Genomic DNA, 19,188 nt, shown 5'->3' with positions numbered 1-19,188 from the left:
TGCCATTGATGTATCCAATATGCATTAGCAGGGCTGGGAAGGAGTCCCTCCTCTGGTGGATGCACTCCTCGGAACTGGCCGAGGGATGTCCATTTATGGCAGCCCTTCCCCAAGCCATAGTGACCATGGATGCCTTCCAACTAGGGTAGGGTGGGGGGCATTGCTCGGGAAGGACAGTCCAAGGCATGTGGTCTCAGAATGAGACCAAGTTGCATATCAACGTCCTAGAGATGAAGGCAGTCCTCTTAGCATTGCAGATCCTTCATAGGTTCATAGGTTCATAGGTTCATACTAGGCTATCTGCCCAAGGGCATTTATAAGCCTAGCCCAGAGTTTTGTGGCTTTCGCCACCCCTTTAGTTTGGAGGATACTATGCCCATTATTTTGCTGTGCCTCTGTCAAACAGTGACACTGAGATAATCCCTGGGGTATATCTGCGATCTCCCATCCATTGGTCAAGATTTCTCTTGAACAAAACCAGCGAGGTGCTCTGCCTCACATGTACCGGGATTTTGTTCCACAGCATAGGGAGTCTCTGGGTGATGAATCTGTCCCTCCAGCATGTCCTATTAATAACCGTGTCAAGGTTTAGGTCTCCCGCCCTTGTAGTTCTGAGGGATCTGGATTTTTTTGAGGTGAAGCATGTTCATCAGTTCTGGGTTGGACATGGCCTTGTATGTCAGGCACAGGTCACCTCTGAGCAGACGGTAAGCGACTGAATAGAACTGAAGTTCCTTCAGTCGGGCAGCATAGGACATATTTTTGAGACCCTTTATCCTTTTGGTGAGGAACTTTTGGGGCCTTTCCAACTGCTGCAGGTGTCGTGTCAGATACATTCCGAATGGGGCATTGTACTCAATCATTGGTCTGATGAGTGATGAGTACAGGGGGACGATGACTTCCTTGATCTAGATGTGAATCCCTTCATGATCAGGTGGGCAATGTAGAAGGTCTTCCTAACTACTTTGGCGACGTGAGTGTCAAATGAAAGGTTACTGTCAACCTGGGTGCTCAGGTCCCTGATAACCTCTTCTGTGCTTAGTGGGTTGCCGCCTATATGGTAGCTAGGGGTAACCTTGTTTTTCCCGAAGGGTATGACTATGCATTTTTTGGCGTTTAACTTTAGGCCATGGCTCTGGCACCAGTTTTCCGTTTCTATAAGACCCTTTTGAAGGATATCTGTGTCAGATGTGTTCTCAACTATGGCGCCCAGTTTGCAGTCATCTGCAAATTTTGTCAGCCATAATCCTCCTGTGCTTGCTTGTACTTCTGAAAAGTAGATGCCTAACAGGAGAGGGCTCATGACTGAGCCCTGTGGGACACCACTTGTGACAGGCTTTGAGTCTGACATGGCGCCAGCAACTCTGACACTGTGGGTTCTGTCACTTAGCCAATTTGCAACCCATCTTGTGACGTATGGGTTTACATTTAAGCTGATGAGTTTTTCAATGATACCTGAGTGGGGTATTGTGTCGAAAGCCTTTGCCAGGTCAAGGTAGGCTGTGTGGACTGCCTTTCCCTCATCAATGGCCTTGGTGACTGTTTCGAAAAAGTCAACCAGGTTTAAAAGGCATGATCTGCCCTTGACAAAGCCAAACTGGGTCGGATCCAAGGTCTGCAAGTCTCCTATGTCTTTATTTATGAGTTCCATTATGATCCTCTCCATAGCTTTGCAGATCAAGCTTGTTAAACTGATTGGCCAGTAATTTCCCGGGTTGGTGGAGGCACCGCCTTTGTGAAGTGGGGCCACAGTTGCCGTACGCCACTCCTTAGGCACTTATCCTGAGGTGAGGCTGAGATTAAACAGCTGCCCTAACTGCGGGTTTAATTCCTCATTGAGTTCATGGAGCACACATCCGGGGACACCATCTGGTCCCATGGATGCCAAAAACCCCTTCCGACCACCCACATCCCCCGGAGTCTTTTAAAGTCCTTGTCTATTCCTTCTAGCATGTCAAGGGATCAGTTGCTAGTGTCCTCTCCTGCTCAGCTGGTGAATCTGGGAATATTGAGGCAATGTTACAATTGTCTCATGTACACGGACAACCCTCTCCTTCTCCCACAAAACACAAATACATGCGAGAGATGCAACTATATAGCCAAACTGGAGGCTGAGCTCTCTCAACATAGTACTGGTAAGACCAGACAGGAGGAGAAGGTAACCACACACACCACAAACCCAGTCTCACATAGTACTATCACAACTTCAAATCATACACATAAATACACAAAGACATATTCGGAGGCTCTGATCAAAAATCTACCAAAACAGCAGAGGCCACCAAAGCAGACACCCAAACAACTGCCATCTCAGGACACAACACATGCAACACATAGACCACATAGTCAGTGTGCCAAACAGTCACAGCCCTTAAGGCCAAACACAATGCCAGACACACTCGTCATTGGTGACTCCATAATAGTCAGACACACTGATGTCCCACTCACCAGACTGAACAAGGAAAAGGTCACAGTAAGCTGCCTGTCGGGCACTAGAATCCACCACATAACGCAAGCACTCAGGTCTCTCAACAACAGGTACAAGTACGACTCTGTCATTGTCCACGCTGGTGTGAACGACCTGAGATGTACCTCCTTGGACTACATGAAAAGAGACATAGAGGAGCTCTCTGATTATGTAGCCCAGGCAGGTATGACCCTGACCTTGAGCAGTATCCTACCTTCACCAAGAATGATGCCACAATACAGTGACAAGATGATCAGCTTTAATAATTGGCTTAAACTCTGGTGTCATTCAAAGGGGATCCAATGTCTGTCTGCCTGGGATGACATGCTGGACAAGCCACGCTGCTTCGCAAGGGACGGCTTGCACCTGTCACCCCTGGGCTTCCAGAAATTGGCAAAGGCTCTTGCCACCCCCATAGTGCCTTTTTTTAGGCAAGGCTCAAATTCTAAACCTACCACCCTAGAACACAAAAAACGAAAAAAACTAAGGGTAATGCTGCTCAATGCCAGAAGTCTCAACCTCAAGATGCATGCACTCGAGGCCCTTCTCAGTATGGAGAACATTGATGTCTGTGCTGTGACTGAAACCTGGTTCAAGGCTCCTGAGAGCACCCCGGCACTATCAGGTTTTACCTCATATCATGCGTTCCGGCCCCAAGATCTGGACAACACCAAGAAAGGAGGGGGGGTGTCTATATTCATCAAGAACACCCACACCTCAAGGTTGCCAAACAGTCACAGCCTCAAGGTTGGTGGCAATGCACGATGCATCGGAGACCATCCAGGTGCAATTAACCATAGGCAAGACTGCTCTACAATTTGTAGCATGTTACAGGCCACCCTCTCAATCTCAGGAACCTCACATAGCATTCCTGAAAACACTGGAGGGGATAAATGTATCTCCAAACACCATCATACTAGGTAATTCCAACTACCCGAATATAGACTGGGATCACTACTCAAGCCCCAACACTCTAGCCCAAAGGTTCCTAGAGTTCATAAACTCTAATGCCATGGAACAGCTAGTCACCATCCCCACAAGAGGAGATAACATACTAGATCTCATCATCACGAACATGGGGTCACAATGTTCAACACCGGAGGTATACCCTTCACTGGTGAGATCAGACCATAAACTAATCTCACTGGAAGTCCACATCCCGCCCCACCGGAGATAAAAAAGACCACAGTGAAGAACTTCTCAAAAGCCGACTTCACACTTCTAAAGGCTAGTGTGGTCTCTTTTAAGGCCCCCGAGACTGCGGAAACCATTACTCAAGCCGCTGAATCACTTACAAATGCCTTCTACCAGCACCTACAGGACTGCATGGATCAGGCAATCCCAAACAAAACAAAGACTCTTTGTACCAAAGGAAAGCGTCCAGTTTGGTGGACCCCAGCCATAAACAAGCTCTACAACAAAAGGAGGAAGCTACTACAAGATAGAGCAAAATCCTTAAAAGGGAAAACACCCTTGATCATTATAAGTAAAAAACTAAGATCTCTCATAAAATCATCCAAGGCAAATTTTGAGAGAAGAGTCGCTAAGGACTCAAAGGACAATCATAAGGCCTTCTTTAGCTATGTTAGAAACCTGGGAGGAAACTCCCAGATATGCTCAGAATTAGTTCAAAATGATGTAAAAATTACTGAACCTACAGACATTGCCAACATACTGGCTGACAGGTTCAGTGCAACCCCCCCCCCCCAAAAGGTGAGATATCTATACCAGAGAATTATAGCCCCCAAACATCTCAAACGCTCAGGTGAGAACTGCTCTCTCCAAGGCAAAAAGGATCCCATGGATGTGTCATGGCTTTCTCCCTCTGGGAACTATTGCAATTCAATCAGTCAACATGTCAGTAGTCTGGTACATCAACAAGCAGGGAGGAACCAGATCTTATCCCCTTTGTCATGAGGCCATGAGAGTGTGGGAATGGGCGATCACCACCAGCCAGTTTCTGGTAGCAATACACATTCCAGGATGTTCCAACATACTCGCAGACAAACTGAGCAGGACTATTCTGATGCCTTATGAGTGGCCTTTGAATCCTTTGGTAGCGGAGCAGATTTTCCTCGAGTAGGGTTGGCCTTGCTGCGATCTCTTTGCATCTCCTTCCAACATGAAGTGAAGCGAGTTCTTTGCTCTAAATCCCCCACAGGGGGAGCCCCCCATCGATGCTCTAGTTCATGTTTGGCCTCACGATCTTCTCTATGTTTACCCCCCATTACCTCTTATTTCAAAATTCCTCCAGAAGGCTCACAGGCTGGGGAGCAAAGTGATCCTCATTGCCCAGTTTTTGCTTTGTCAAGTATGGTTTCCCTTTCTCTGGCCTCATCTTCTAGCTCCTCCATGGATCTTAGATCCGATTCCAGATCTTTTCTCACACCCCTTAGGGGTTCCTCATCCAAACCTGGACAGTCTAAAGCTCACTGCTTGGCTTCTCCAGTTCCCATGATAGCTAGGACTCCTGGTTTATTCTCTCCGGTCAAGACTATTCTGATGGCAGCTCACAAATCATCTACCAGGAAGCTTTACCACTGTAAATGGAAGCATTTTCCCATCTGGGCTTCTCAAATGGATCTGGACCCTTTCACAGCTCCTGTCCCAGCGGTGCTGGAATTCTTGGCATATATATTTCATCAAGGTGCTAGCTATTCTACTGTGAAAGTTCAATTGGCTGCCATTTCCCACTTTCATATTGGGGAGAACATGGTTTCTTTAGCATCCCTCTAAACTTTGTAAAACCTTTAGTAAGGGTACTCTTCTTTTAGGACCCCCCAGTGAAGGATCCTACCCCTCCTTAGGACCTGACTTTGGTTTTACAGGTTCTGGTTGCTCTTCCCTTTGAGCTGGCTGCATCAGTAGACCTAAAATTTTCATCTTGGAAAACAGCTTTCCTAGTAGCTATCACCTCAGCTAGGAAGGTTTCAGAACTTCAAGCATTGTCTATCAAAGTTCCATATATGGTCTTCCTTAAGTATAGGGTGTCACTTCGTACCAATCCATCCTTTCTCCCCAAGGTATCTTCTGAGACTAATATCAACTAGACGATAAATTTACCTGTGTTTTTCCCAAATTTTCAGAAAAGGGGTGAATATAAATTGCATTTATTAGACGTACATAGACAACTGAGATTTTACTTACACAGAACTAAGAACTTTTGCAAGTCCGACCAGTTATTTGTGTCTTACTCTAAATCCTTCCTGGACAAACCAATTTCCAAGGTAACTTTGGCTCAATGGATCTCTCATTGTATCCTTCAGATATACAAAGACAAGGGTATGTCACCTCCGGGTCAAGTAAAAGCACATTCAACCAGATCCATGGCTACCTCAGCAGCTTTTTGGTCCAGGGTGTCTCTGGATGATGTTTGTTCTGCAGCTACTTGGTCCTCATCTCATATCTTCATTTCTCACTATAAACTGGACATGATATCTAGGGAGAGAGCATCCTTTGGCTCTGCGGTGCTCCGGAATATCCTTCTATGAGGGCCACCCAGGTGTTTAGTAGCTGGAGACTCTGTCCCACAGGTTGAAGAGCAAATGAAGTAAACTACTTCAGATAAAGAAGTTATGTACTCACCATAACGTTCCATCTGAGTAGTTGTATTTCATTTGTCTTCAACCACCCCTCCCTCCTTCCCCCTGACCTTATCATTGTTTATTACTCTGGTAGGTGGGAGAGAGCACCTCTGTGGCTCTCCTGTTCATACTTGTTAGGTTTGTATATAACCTGTTGTGGTAAGGTCTAATTGGGTCAGGCTTAGGTTGATGGTGCAGCAAACTCAATCTGAGGGAAGGAAGGAGATGGAGGGGTATTATGGGCAAGGTGAGGAGCATGGAGCTCAGATCAGATGGTGGTGAAGCTGCCGTCTTGCATCCGATACGGATCTGTATACCCACAGGTTGAAGACAAATGAAGTATAATTACTCAGATGGAATGTTATGGTGAATACATAACTTATTTTTCTTGTACACTGGCACTAGAATGCTTATTCTCCAGTCATCTGGGATACTCATTTCTTTCCATATTGCTATGATTACCCTCAGGAAGTCTACCCTAACTCACCCAACATATTGAGCATATCTAACATGACCTTCTCTGAGCTTGCTGTTTTCCATGACTTCATTTTCCTTAGTACACTGTGTATGGGGTAATACAGCTTCTGAGGGGTTTTCTTGATTCAGAAACTGCTGGAAATTCTCCTCCCATCTGCCTTTGGTGTCCTGTTGGATGGGGAGTAGGTTGTTGCTGGCATCCCTTACGAAGGGTGTCTGATGACTACCTTCTTCATTTTTTTGTCTTTGCCTTGCAACCCCAATAGAGTTTCTTTGTGTGCTGGTAGACTGCCTGTGATGCTTTGTTCTTGGGAACTGCAACTGTTCTATTAACCTCTTTGTTAGCCAACTAGTATTCCTTCTTAGCCTGGTCCATATTTTCTATCTTCCACTTCTTCCTGCACTCCTTCTTTTTTTTGAGTTCCTGGTGTTCTGCATTCCACCATCAGATTTCCTTATGTAGCTTATTTCCATACCTGCCTTGACTACATATCTGTTCTATAGTCCTCACACGCCTGTTTTGAGCTGCTCCCATTCCTTTTCGACTGCACCTCTTTCCTCTTCTTCCTGAGGTGCTAGAACAGAGTATTTCCTAGAACTCTTGTGATTTCTGTCCAGTCAACTCCCAGGTCTTCAGCCATTAGCTCCTTCCTTTAACACTGCTTGCAGCTGATTGTGACAACTAGTAGTTTATGCTATGGGCTGACTGATTCACTGGGGATGACTTTGCCATCTCTGAGTCTACCCCAGTGCCCTTTCCTTGCTAGGATGAAGTCTACTGGAGTTGCATGCTAACCACTGTTGTATTTGATCTTGTGACTGTTTCTCTTTCTGAACTATGTATTGGCCACCATCTAGCCATTTATCAAACAGACATCTAGAATGGCCTCCCCTTATTTATTCCTTTTGCCCTACTCTTGTGGACCCAGGCAGTCCTTACATTATGTTCTGTCTGTCCCATTCAAGTCACCCTTTATCAACACAGACTCATGTTCCCCTGTTTTATCAACACCAAGTCATGTTATCCTGCTTTATCTAGTAGCTCCTCCAACTGCTGTCTGAATGCACTCTTTTCCTTGCTATGACAATCCTGCTGTGGGTCATAATTTCAGATTATGACTAGAGTCTTCTCCTTACAAAGCTGTCTGATTGCCATGAATCTGTCACTAACTCTGATGATATCACTCATTGTCTTGTGAAGCATCTCCCTCAGCACAGTTCCCACACCATTTCTTGTCTGTTCTGCCTCTGAGTAGTATACTCTGGATCTCAAGACAAGTGGTTTTGCTGTACTGCTCTTCCATCCTTCCATCTTGTCTTCTGGATACAGATGATTGAGGTTATTAGACCTAAGTTAGTGTCTCAAAAAGAAATACATTGTTTATCTCCCAGCCTATCACTATAGTGACAAGGTACCAGAATGTAGAGTGGTTTAACAGGGCTTGAGCAAGGGGTCCAGACTTAGAGGACTGGACAGGGGAGCTGTAGCTGATAGCCAGCTCTTCTTACTTAGAGTTAGTGTGTGGGGAATTGGCCACTTCAGGAACATCCACTAGTGCAGACCATAACACGGAAATATACAGTGATAAGAAACACTATCAGCATTGTATACAAGGGACTATTAAATATGCACATTACTCTACCATTATAGTATTACTCTAGCATTGTATTGTTGTCTATTTTGTATGTCTGGTCATTTTGTTATCCTGGGCTGAGTTTGAAATTGGTGAGAATTGATCAGTGTTATATTCTGGTAAACAAATTCAAATAAAGGAATAAATAAATGTTCAGTGTTGCACCTCAAAAATACATATAAAATGTTCTAGTTGTAAAACCTGCACTACCTGTCCTATGTAGTCAAGAAACAGAAGGGTGTTGAGGCACAGTAAGCACAATGAAAATGCACTTCACCCACCTATCAGATTTTATACATGCATACATATATATATATATATATATATATATATATATATATATATATATATATAGGACAATGTAAACTGTGTTAAAAAGTTATTCTACAAGTCTTAAAAGCTGTGCCACTATGCACTATTAGTGCACATATAGTAATTCACTTAGCAAATATTAACATCATTTTTAAAATTGGCAAGGAAAACTGACCAATCAATTTGCTGGCTGTCAGTGCGTCAAATCTGTTACATACCTAGAGATAGTGTAGGCCACATGCACCTTTCATTAACTCACAGATCCCTAATCCCACACAAGCTTCAGAATCCAGTAAACTATCACCATCTTGGAAAGTCATTTAGCAGAGTATTTATATACTAAAAAGAAGTAGATTAACAAAAAAACATCAAACCCTCAAAACAACAGATGTGCACATCCCAAATTAAATACATTACTAATTCTGCATAAAAATAATAATACAAAATAGATCAAAACAGGAATCAGGACTGTGACACAAATTAAACATACCACACAGTAATAAAAGCACCATAATCTCATTTTTAAGGTTTTAATGAAACCTGATGAATAACAATAAGACATCCAATAAGTTAAAAAAATCTCCTGAAGAAATTGAAAGCTCTACAAACATAAAATGAAGCACTCTAGGAAAAGACAGGGAGTTAATAACATGAAGGGAAAATAGAAGTCCTTGTATATCACCATTGGAGTATCCAAAACAGAAGGGATCTCCTGCCCTGGGCAGCCTGACACTCGGCCAGTATACAAAAGCTTAATGATTGTGTATGCACCATATGTGATATTTATGCTCCCCACACAGAACATAGGGCATAAAAGGGACATGCTGATACAACTACCCAGAACTTCTTTTTTTTTTAAAACAACTTTGTATTTTATTTTAATAACAAAGAACAGAGTAAAATAAAAGAAACAAATAACTATTTACATATGTTCACAGCTGTGTAATATATCAATGTAATACAAATTACACATAACAAGGTTACAATCAAAAATACATATAAAATGTTCTAGTTGTAAAACCTGCACTACTTGTCCTATGTAGTCAAGAAACAGAAGGGTGTTGAGGCACAGTAAGCACAATGAAAATGCACTTCACCCACCTATCAGATTTTATACATGCATACATACATATATATATATATATATATATATATATATATATATATATATATAGGACAATGTAAACTGTGTTAAAAAGATATTATACAAGTCTTAAAAGCTGTGCCACTATGCACTATCAGTGCACATATAGTAATTCACTTAGCAAGTATTAACATCATTTTTAAAATTGGCAAGAAAAACTGACCAATCAATTTGCTGGCTGTCGGTGCGTCAAATCTGTTACATACCTAGAGATAGTGTAGGCCACATGCACCTTTCATTAACTCACAGATCCCTAATCCCACACAAGCTTCAGAATCCAGTAAACTATCACCATCTTGGAAAGTCATTTAGCAGAGTATTTATATACTAAAAAGAAGTAGATTAACAAAAAAAATCAAACCCTCAAAACAACAGATGTGCACATCCCAAATTAAATACATTACTAACTCTGCATAAAAATAATAATACAAAATAGATCAAAACAGGAGTCAGGACTGTGGCACAAATTAAACATACCACACAGTAATAAAAGCACCATAATCTCAAATTTAAGGTTTTAATGAAACCTGATGAATAACAATAAGACATCCAATAAGTTAAAAAAAAATCTCCTGAAGAAATTGAAAGCTCTACAAACATAAAATGAAGCACTCTAGGAAAAGACAGGGAGTTAATAACATGAAGGGAAATAGAAGTCCTTGTATATCACCATTGGAGTATCCAAAACAGAAGGGATCTCCTGCCCTGGACAGCCTGACACTCGGCCAGTATACAAAAGCTTAATGATTGTGTATGCACCATATGTGATATTTATGCTCCCCGCACAGAAAATAGGGCATAAAAGGGACATGCTGATACAACTACCCAGAACTTCTTTTTTTTAAAAAAAAACTTTGTATTTTATTTTAATAACAAAGAACAGAGTAAAATAAAAGAAACAAATAACTATTTACATATGTTCACAGCTGTGTAATATATCAATGTAATACAAATTAACAACATTTAATATTTTTCAAGCAAATCTTTAAGTTATAGCCACGACTTATATGAATGAGTAACATTATAAATTCTTTTCCTAATCACGTGCAGCTCACTACTACATACAATTTTTGCCATACTAAGAAATTCAGTATGAGAGGGAGAAGTTTTACTCTTCCAGTTACTGGTTATTATTTTCCTAGCTATTGCTAGTATAGACCAAAGAAAAGGCACTTGAGTCCTTGACATTATTTCAGGGATCAGAGCATTAAATAAAATAAATGACTTGGAAATATTACATCTATCCAACCACAATATTTGAATAAAGTTATGAATTTCTTTCCAAACAAAGGGGAGATGACCTCACATACATATACCATATGTATCCAGTCTTTTGTTAATTCAGAATCACATCTCCAGCATTTGATTCTGCTTGATTTATATATAATTGTAACCTTGTTATGTGTAACAAATGCTCTGTACATGAATTTCCAGATGAAACGTTTCCGATATAAAGAGGATGTAGCATTTTCTATTGACTTTAATACAATTTTTTTATCTTTATCAGTAAAATTTCCATTATTAATTTTTGTGAAATTATTCCAGAAAGTATTGTTCCACATAGGTGGCAGTACACCAAACACCGAAAGTGTAATAAGAGACTTAGGGACACAGGTGGACAGTAGTCTCACCTTTGATAACCACATCACCACAACAGTCAGGAAATCCTTCCATATTGCACACCTCATCACTAAGGGCTTTTCATCCAGGAAAAAGGAAGTAATTGTCCCACTGTACTCATCCCTCATTAGACCCATTATAGAATACAACTCCCCCATTTGGTATGTACTTCTCAAGACATCTGCAACAACTGGAAAGGCCGCATAAATACCTCACTAAAAGAATCACAGGCCTAAAACAGATGCCCTATGCTGACCACCTTAAAAAAGTCCAGCTATACTCTGTGGCATATCGTCTACTCAGAGGCGATCTCTGCTTAACATAGAAGGCCATGTCAAACCCAGAGCTGTTGGACATGCTACACTTAAAGAAATCCCAATCCCTCAGAGCCACACGCTCCAGGGATCTAAACCTTGTCATCACAATAAACAAAACATGCTGGAGGGATAGGATCTTGACCCAAAGACTCCCCAGACTCTGGAATAGACTGCCCATACATGTCAAGCAGAGCGTCTCTTTGGCTTTCTTCAAAAGGAACCTTGACGATTGGATGGGAGAAAGGAAATTCACCCCGGGGATCATGTCAGTCGCCCTGTTAAACAGGGGTCCAGGGAAGTAAATAGTGTGGGAAGAAATAGCCAGGGAATTGTTATGGCTAGGCTTGTATAGGCCCTAGGGCCGATAGCCTAGTACCAACCTATGAACCTATGAACCTAAGTATAAGAAGTGTAATCTAAAAAGTCTATAAATCTGTGATAAGTAAGACTTATTTTCCTTTGCTTTACAATTACTATTAATTAGGAATTCTAATATTTGGGGGAAATATTTCTTATCCAAGTTAAATATCTTATTTAACTTTGAGTTTACAAAATCTCTACATACTTGTAGTATTAACCAATTATTAGAATCATGACTGTATCTAGACATCAAGTTTTCAACAGTATGTATTTCAGTTCCACTTAAAAATTGATGGCAATAAATTAAGATATTATATCTATCATTCTAGTGAAATTGTGAGTTTCTAAGCATTCATTTGTAAATGTTATTGGAAAAATTGAAAACATTTGGTCTTTATTTGACTGTGATGAACAGAGGCTATTATTAGCTTTATGCACCATTCAGGTTAAACTGATACACAGAAGAATAATGTATGTGTCCTACACACACACACACACACACACACACACACACACCACAGCAGTACAAGTTATGTACTTATTTCAGCACTGCCTTGTGCAACATTGCTACTGCCACACCAGATTAGTCATTGCTGTTTAGCAGTTGTCAAACAGCAGGATTACAAACAGTCAATTAATCTAGACATCTGAATTCTTAAATAAATTGAGTTATAGTATCTGGTGTTCTGGTATTAGTTATTGTTCATGTTCATTATCAGCTTCATACTAATAGGGTCATATCACAGCCCTGTCATGTTTTAAAGAGCATAATTAGGAAATGAATGCATTTTAGTGGAGAAAATGTTGGTCTTTAATACAACAATTAGAATATATGAACTTCCAAAAGGAATAAAGAATATTATTTGTATAGGGAATTTGATTAGAAGACATGTTTCCATTTAAACAATATTTTTTAATAGCCAGACAAAACTGTTAGGAGCTATTTGCTTATGACAGGTAGTGATATCTTTGTTATTTTAGACAATATTAACTGATGTATTAGTTTCCATTTTGATTCATATGATGAATTTATCCACAATACAATGATTTTACAATAGTTGAAGTAGCATACAAATGAATATCAGGAAATCCTATTCCACCATTATTCCAACCTTTTGTGTGCCAATTAAAATAAACTCTTGGTTTATTGGGATGCCAAATAAACTTAAGTAGAATGTTATTAATCTTTTTCATTAATTTTTTTAGTGGAGACAATGAATGCAGAGCAAATAATATTTTTGGGAGAATTACCAGCTTCCCAATGAACTCTCGTCTATCTCTCCAACATCACTTTTCAAAAGGCAACTTAAAGCTTACCTTAAAACTCACTGGCTATGCCCATGTACTAACCCAGACTAACAATCCCCTTCAGGCATTGCTCACTGAATGTTCAAAGAGTAGAAGCTGTAAATTACCTTAACTCTGTGCTTACTCTTTCTTGGGAATTACCACAGAGTATAATTGCTTAACAAGCTTTCTAATGTATTAACATGTATCTATCTTTAAAATTCTTGTTTTCTGTCAGTAAGTAGGATCAGTAAGCTACCTAAAGTCAGTTGTAACTTTGATTTTTTTTAGGAACCCTCTTCAGAGTATGAACTTGCTTAGCAAACTCTCAATTAAAGTAACATGATTTCTACCTTATAAATATTTGTTTTTTCTTGTTCTTTTTAAAATATGTTACTTATATTATCACTAACCTGCTATATAATAATTGCATTCTAGTCTTAAATTGTATTATACTTGTCATTGCTAATACCTGTTTAGTGTTTTATCTGTTTAGTGGGGCTTATCTCTCCAGGCCTCTAGTGAAAATGGACCTATATCCAGTTAGACTAGCCCGGTCAACAAATATAAAATAAAATAAAAATAAATAAATACATTAACATTAAGTGTTCTTCCATAGTAAAGAAACATTTATTCGAACTGGTGACTAGACTTATAATTTTATCAATAACCTGTTGAAAATTCACTTGTTTCATTTCTTTACTATTAGGTGTAATGATGATACTAACATATTTAATTTGAGAGTTATTCCAACGGAAATCAGAATATTTTTAAATGATTTTTTAATTTCTTAATGATTAATAATGTACTCATTTTATTATGATTAAATTTAAAGATTGAAACAGTTTCAAATTGCCACATAGAACTATGTTTCTATATTTCCTATCATAAGCAGAATGTCATCCACAAAGAGTAGAATCTTTAGTTCCAAATCATCTTCTATTTTTATACCATAAATATTTTATATGACCTAATAAAGTTAGCAAAAGTTTGTATTACTAGTGCAAGAAGTAGTGGAGATATTTGTCAACCTTGTTTAGTACCTTTTTGTAGTTTAAATGAATTAGAAAGAAAGGAACCTATTTTGACGTAAGCACAAGAATTAATGTAGAACTTCAAAATTAATGCTATTAACTCAGCCGAGACATTATATTATTTAAGTGCTTTAAATGAATAAGTCCAATTGATTGAGTTCTTTTTTTACTTTTATTTGCATAGTCTATTGGTTATGTATCCTTGTTATAGTATCTTGTACCTGTCTATTCAAAATAAAACCTGTTTGATCATTGTTAATTAAATTTGGTATTACTAGATTAATTCTATTTGCTAAAATGGACATGAACATCTTATACTCAACATTTAGGAGTGAAATGGGTCTATAAGGAGAACACTTTGTAGGATCTTTGTCTTGCTTTAGAATAAGTGAGTTGAGGGAATATTTCCATGATGGGGAAACTTCTGAAGTAGTTTTCATTTCCCTGAATGCTTTTTTAGTATAAAGATTGCATTATCTGGCAATAGTTTATAAAGTCCAGGTGTAAGACCATCTAAACCAGGAGCCTCATTATTTTTTAACATTTTAATTTGATCTTTTATTTCTTTTTAAAAGTAAAAGGTTGATCAATTTTATGTAATTGTTCATTTCTTAATTTATTTTTATATTTTCCTTTAGAAAAGCTTCTACTATCTCATCGTTGACTAAGCTATTTGGATTTTTGTTTATATTTTCATAGAATATTCTAAAGCACTCAAGAATACACTTAATATCTGTTTTCTTTTCTTTTTTGTTATTTATTTGTATTGTAATTTCTTTAATGTGATTTAATCTATTCATTTTCTTAGATCTAATAGCAAGTTTATGTAAGCTTGATGGGTTCACTGAGTTTGAAGTTTTAGTTTTTCCAGGTTTATTGATACTTTATGATTTAGAATTTCAATGTATTTTGTATTCAATTGTTTTAGTTCTGACTGACTAAGTGTCATGTGGTTTTTAGGTCTAATTTTACTTTATCTATTTTAGTTTGTAATGTATTTAATTAGTTATCCCATTCTTTTATTTTACTTATATACCAGCATGTAATTCTACCACTTAAGTAAGCCTTTAGTGAGTCCCAAAGGATAATATCATTTACTTCACCATTTGTGTTTGTTTATATAAAGTTCATGATCTCATGTCAATACCACTCCTTAAATCATTGTATTTCAACAATGTATGCAAGTAGTCTTTTATGATGTATTAAGATATTATGTTTTAAATAATGTTGAATACACCAGCATTGTGATCTGATAGTGGGCATGACACTATGGAAACTTCTCTTATATTTGAAATCAAATTGACTGTAACAAAAATCTTATCAATATTTGTCTGAGTTCCATATGTATAAGAATAATGGATGTATTGAAGCAAATTTACTTGTCCATATATAACCTTTACGTTCATAAGGTTTACAAACTTTGATAAGTGTTTAGCTAATGATGTGATTCTAGGTTTCTTATTAGCAGTGGCATCCTTATCAGATAAGATACAGTTAAAAACATCAGCCATTATGACATCACCTTTTGTATAATAGGCTATAGTGTCTAGATAATTTTTTGCTTCTTTAGCTCCACCTCCTGGAATCCAACAAAAGTTTACCGAAGTATATATTTTCCTATTCCATTCAATTACAACAATGCTTAACATACTATTTTTTATCAATAGAAGTACCATTACATTAGGTATAACTTGGTAATTCTTCTAAAGAACGAGAGTGCCTCTTCTTTTAGATCTAAAACCACAGCCTACCAGAATTTAAAAAAATCTTTAATGATACTGTATTAACATCCTTACTGACTAAATGCATTTCTTGTGAAAATACTATTTGAGCTTTATATAACTTCAGGTGTTTAAGCAAGCTTCCCCTCATTACTGGATTCTTTAATCCATTAATATTAATAGATAAACATTTAAAATCAGACATTTGTAAGATAACATATTACTAAAAATATTTTTATCTAAATACTATTATATACTTCAGAGATAATGATAAAGAACATTCAGCTGTGGACAAAACTTTTAAAACAATTAGAATATTATCTAACAATATAACCGTAAAACATTCTACCATGGAATAATATATTCCTAGTTTACTGACAAAATCAAACTACATATCAACCCCCCATTATATTAACTATACTTAGCTTCTGCTTTTGCTTTGTGCATGTATGTTCCCTATCTTAATATGAATCATTTTAAGAAAGCCTTCTATGTTTTATTAAGAGAGAAAAGGCTACTTAGGTCCTGTTTCACTTTAAATATGCCAGATTAATTATCACTGTTCCCATCTTCTCTTATAACCTCTTCTTGCTCCTCAGACGACAATAAGAAATTTTTCAGATGTTATTTTTACATTTGTTACTATAAAGGTAAAGAAGTTGCATATTATTATTTACTTTATTTACTGTGTATAAAATTATTTATATAACAATCAACTATGTATATGTCTATTTGTCCTTTTTTCTTTCTATTCCTGATTATAGGATCTATCTTATACCATTTACTATTTACATGAACTCCATACTTCAGTTACAATCCATATCAAGAAAAAAAGCATGAAACACATTTAAACTTTCAAATACTTCCACAAATACAGATAATATCTTTTCAGAGACTCTGCATGTACAGATAAACTCACAACAATCATGAGTGTTCTTTTTTAACCTTCATTTTAAAATAAATGCTTAGCAAGTTACTTTAATCAGTAAATAACTACAAATATTATAAGAAGACAGTAACAAAGCATAATTAGAGATAAAACAACGACTCCAACATTTCATATGCAGATGTTTTCTCAGGTTTTCATGTATTATTTTATACGAACATTTCCATCAAACTTTAAAGAAGTCCTAATAATAAAACTTGTGTTGAAAGAATGCTAGTAATGTGTGATAAAAATTCAGCTTGTATAGGTATCAATGGTGTGCTAATTGTTTAGTGACATTCCAATACTTTCTTTTGCATATGTAAAACAGCCACTTATGTCAATTAGAATACAACTCAGCATACTTGTTTTTGCTGTCATTTTATATTCCAAGTACTGTGTTTAGTAGCACAGCACAAAACCATATAAAGAAATTAAAATGTTTGCTTCTTTACATAAGTTTCATCACATTGATATTTACCTTTAGTAATATGTATGGTATGACTTATTAAGCTCTATTTGGAATTAATTAGCTTCACTTGTATATATAACTTAGATTATTTGAAATAAGGAATAAAAATTATTTAGCTTGTAAAAAGTGATATTATTATCTGATCCTTACTATTCATACATTTCTTTATGTCACAGAACAAATATTTGGAATATGGAAAGTGATCTGTGTGCACTCTCAACACTGAAGTAAAGAGCTTCAGGCAGGTTCAATCTCTTAGGCAGCCAGGTATTAAGTAACATTACAATGAGAATGAATTAATTATCCATTTATCTTTGTTTTTTTTTACTGTTTTTGTTTTTAACTGACCATCCATTCCTTACTGCATTTCTTTTGAAAGATGTAGACAAGCTCCAGTCCATTTCTTCCATTTTTTCTATAATTGTATTCCTCTGTATAAACTCCAAAGCAATTTTCAAAGTGTTAAAATTCCTCTGTCCTTCTGAAAGATGAATTTTTACTTTTGCTGGAAACAAAATCTGTGCTTTAATATTGTTTTTCTTTAAGTCCTTTATAAGAAATACATGTGCTTTCCTTTTAAACAAAACTGAAATTGAATTCTCATTGTCAAATCTTATGTTTTCTTTTAACTGGATAATTAGTCCATGCTGTTTTTAAAACAAGATCTTTATCTTTCCTGGAAAAGAATCTAGCGATCACTGACCTTGGCATAGGTGGATATTTCTTTACTGATGTGCTGGAAAGTGATCTGTGTGCACTCTCAACACTGAAGTAAAGAGCTTCAGGCAGGTTCAAGCTCTTAGGCAGCCAGGTATTAAGAAATTGAATTATACTCTCTCCTTCCTCTTTCTCAGGGATGCCATAAATCCCAATGTTGCACCTTCTGGCTCTTTTTTTCTAGATCTTCTATTTTTACCAAAATATGTTATTGTGTTTCAGGAGAAATTCAGTACTATTTTCACTCTCAATCATTCTTCCATCTAAATCAGTCATTGCCCCTTCCATATTTGAAATTTATGAAGATTGTTGTTTAAGGGCTTAACTCAGCACTTCTGCCTGTTTTTTGCATTCCTCCTTAATGTTATCTATTTTGCTTTCCAATTTATCCATCTTTATAGAAAGTTCATTGATGTTGCTGAGTACAGACTGAATGTCTCTTTTCACTGTATTGTTCTGTGAACTGGGTTTCTTCTTCTTTTGGCTTTTCTCGGTTAGGGGTCACCACAGTGGATCACCTGTCCGCTTATGATTGGCAGTGGAGTTTTACGGTGTCGAGTTGCCAGCCCGGCACTCAACCTTCCACAGAAGGCACACATATGTGCACAGTCACACCTAGGGCCAATTTAGAGTGTCCAATCCACCTACAGCATGTCTTTGGGATGTGGGAGGAAACCGGAGCACCCGGAGGAAACCCACGTGACCACAGGGAGGACATGCAGACTGCACACAGAAGGCACCCCAGCTGAGGATTGAACCAGAGAACCTCTTGCTGTGAGGTGGCAACGCTAACCGCTGCACCACTGCGACCGCCCATTCTGTGCACTGGGTTTAGAGTGACTTATTCTGAGGAAATTTGTTTCTTAACAGGAAAAAGTGATGAAAAAGGTTTCAAACTTATTTTTTTCTTGTAGTTTTTTTTTCAGAAGAAGTTTAATTATACATTTATCAAATTCTGAAATGTGTTCTTTGAATTATTCTGTAAAAATCCAGTCAGAGATGTTAAAGTGAAGCAGAGCAAAAATACAGTGTTGTTAACTGCTCTCCATCTTGGCCTCCCCCCACTACTCAGAACTTCTTTGCTGCCATTTGAACACTACTTTTGCTAGTTGGTCTA

The sequence above is a fragment of the Protopterus annectens genome, chromosome 1.part1 (assembly GCF_019279795.1).
Source record: "Protopterus annectens isolate FY-2018-M chromosome 1.part1, PAN1.0, whole genome shotgun sequence".
In the NCBI taxonomy this organism is placed as follows: Eukaryota; Metazoa; Chordata; order Ceratodontiformes; family Protopteridae; genus Protopterus; species Protopterus annectens.
The sequence above is the reverse complement of the archived record's forward strand: the minus strand, read 5'-3'. Positions refer to the sequence as shown.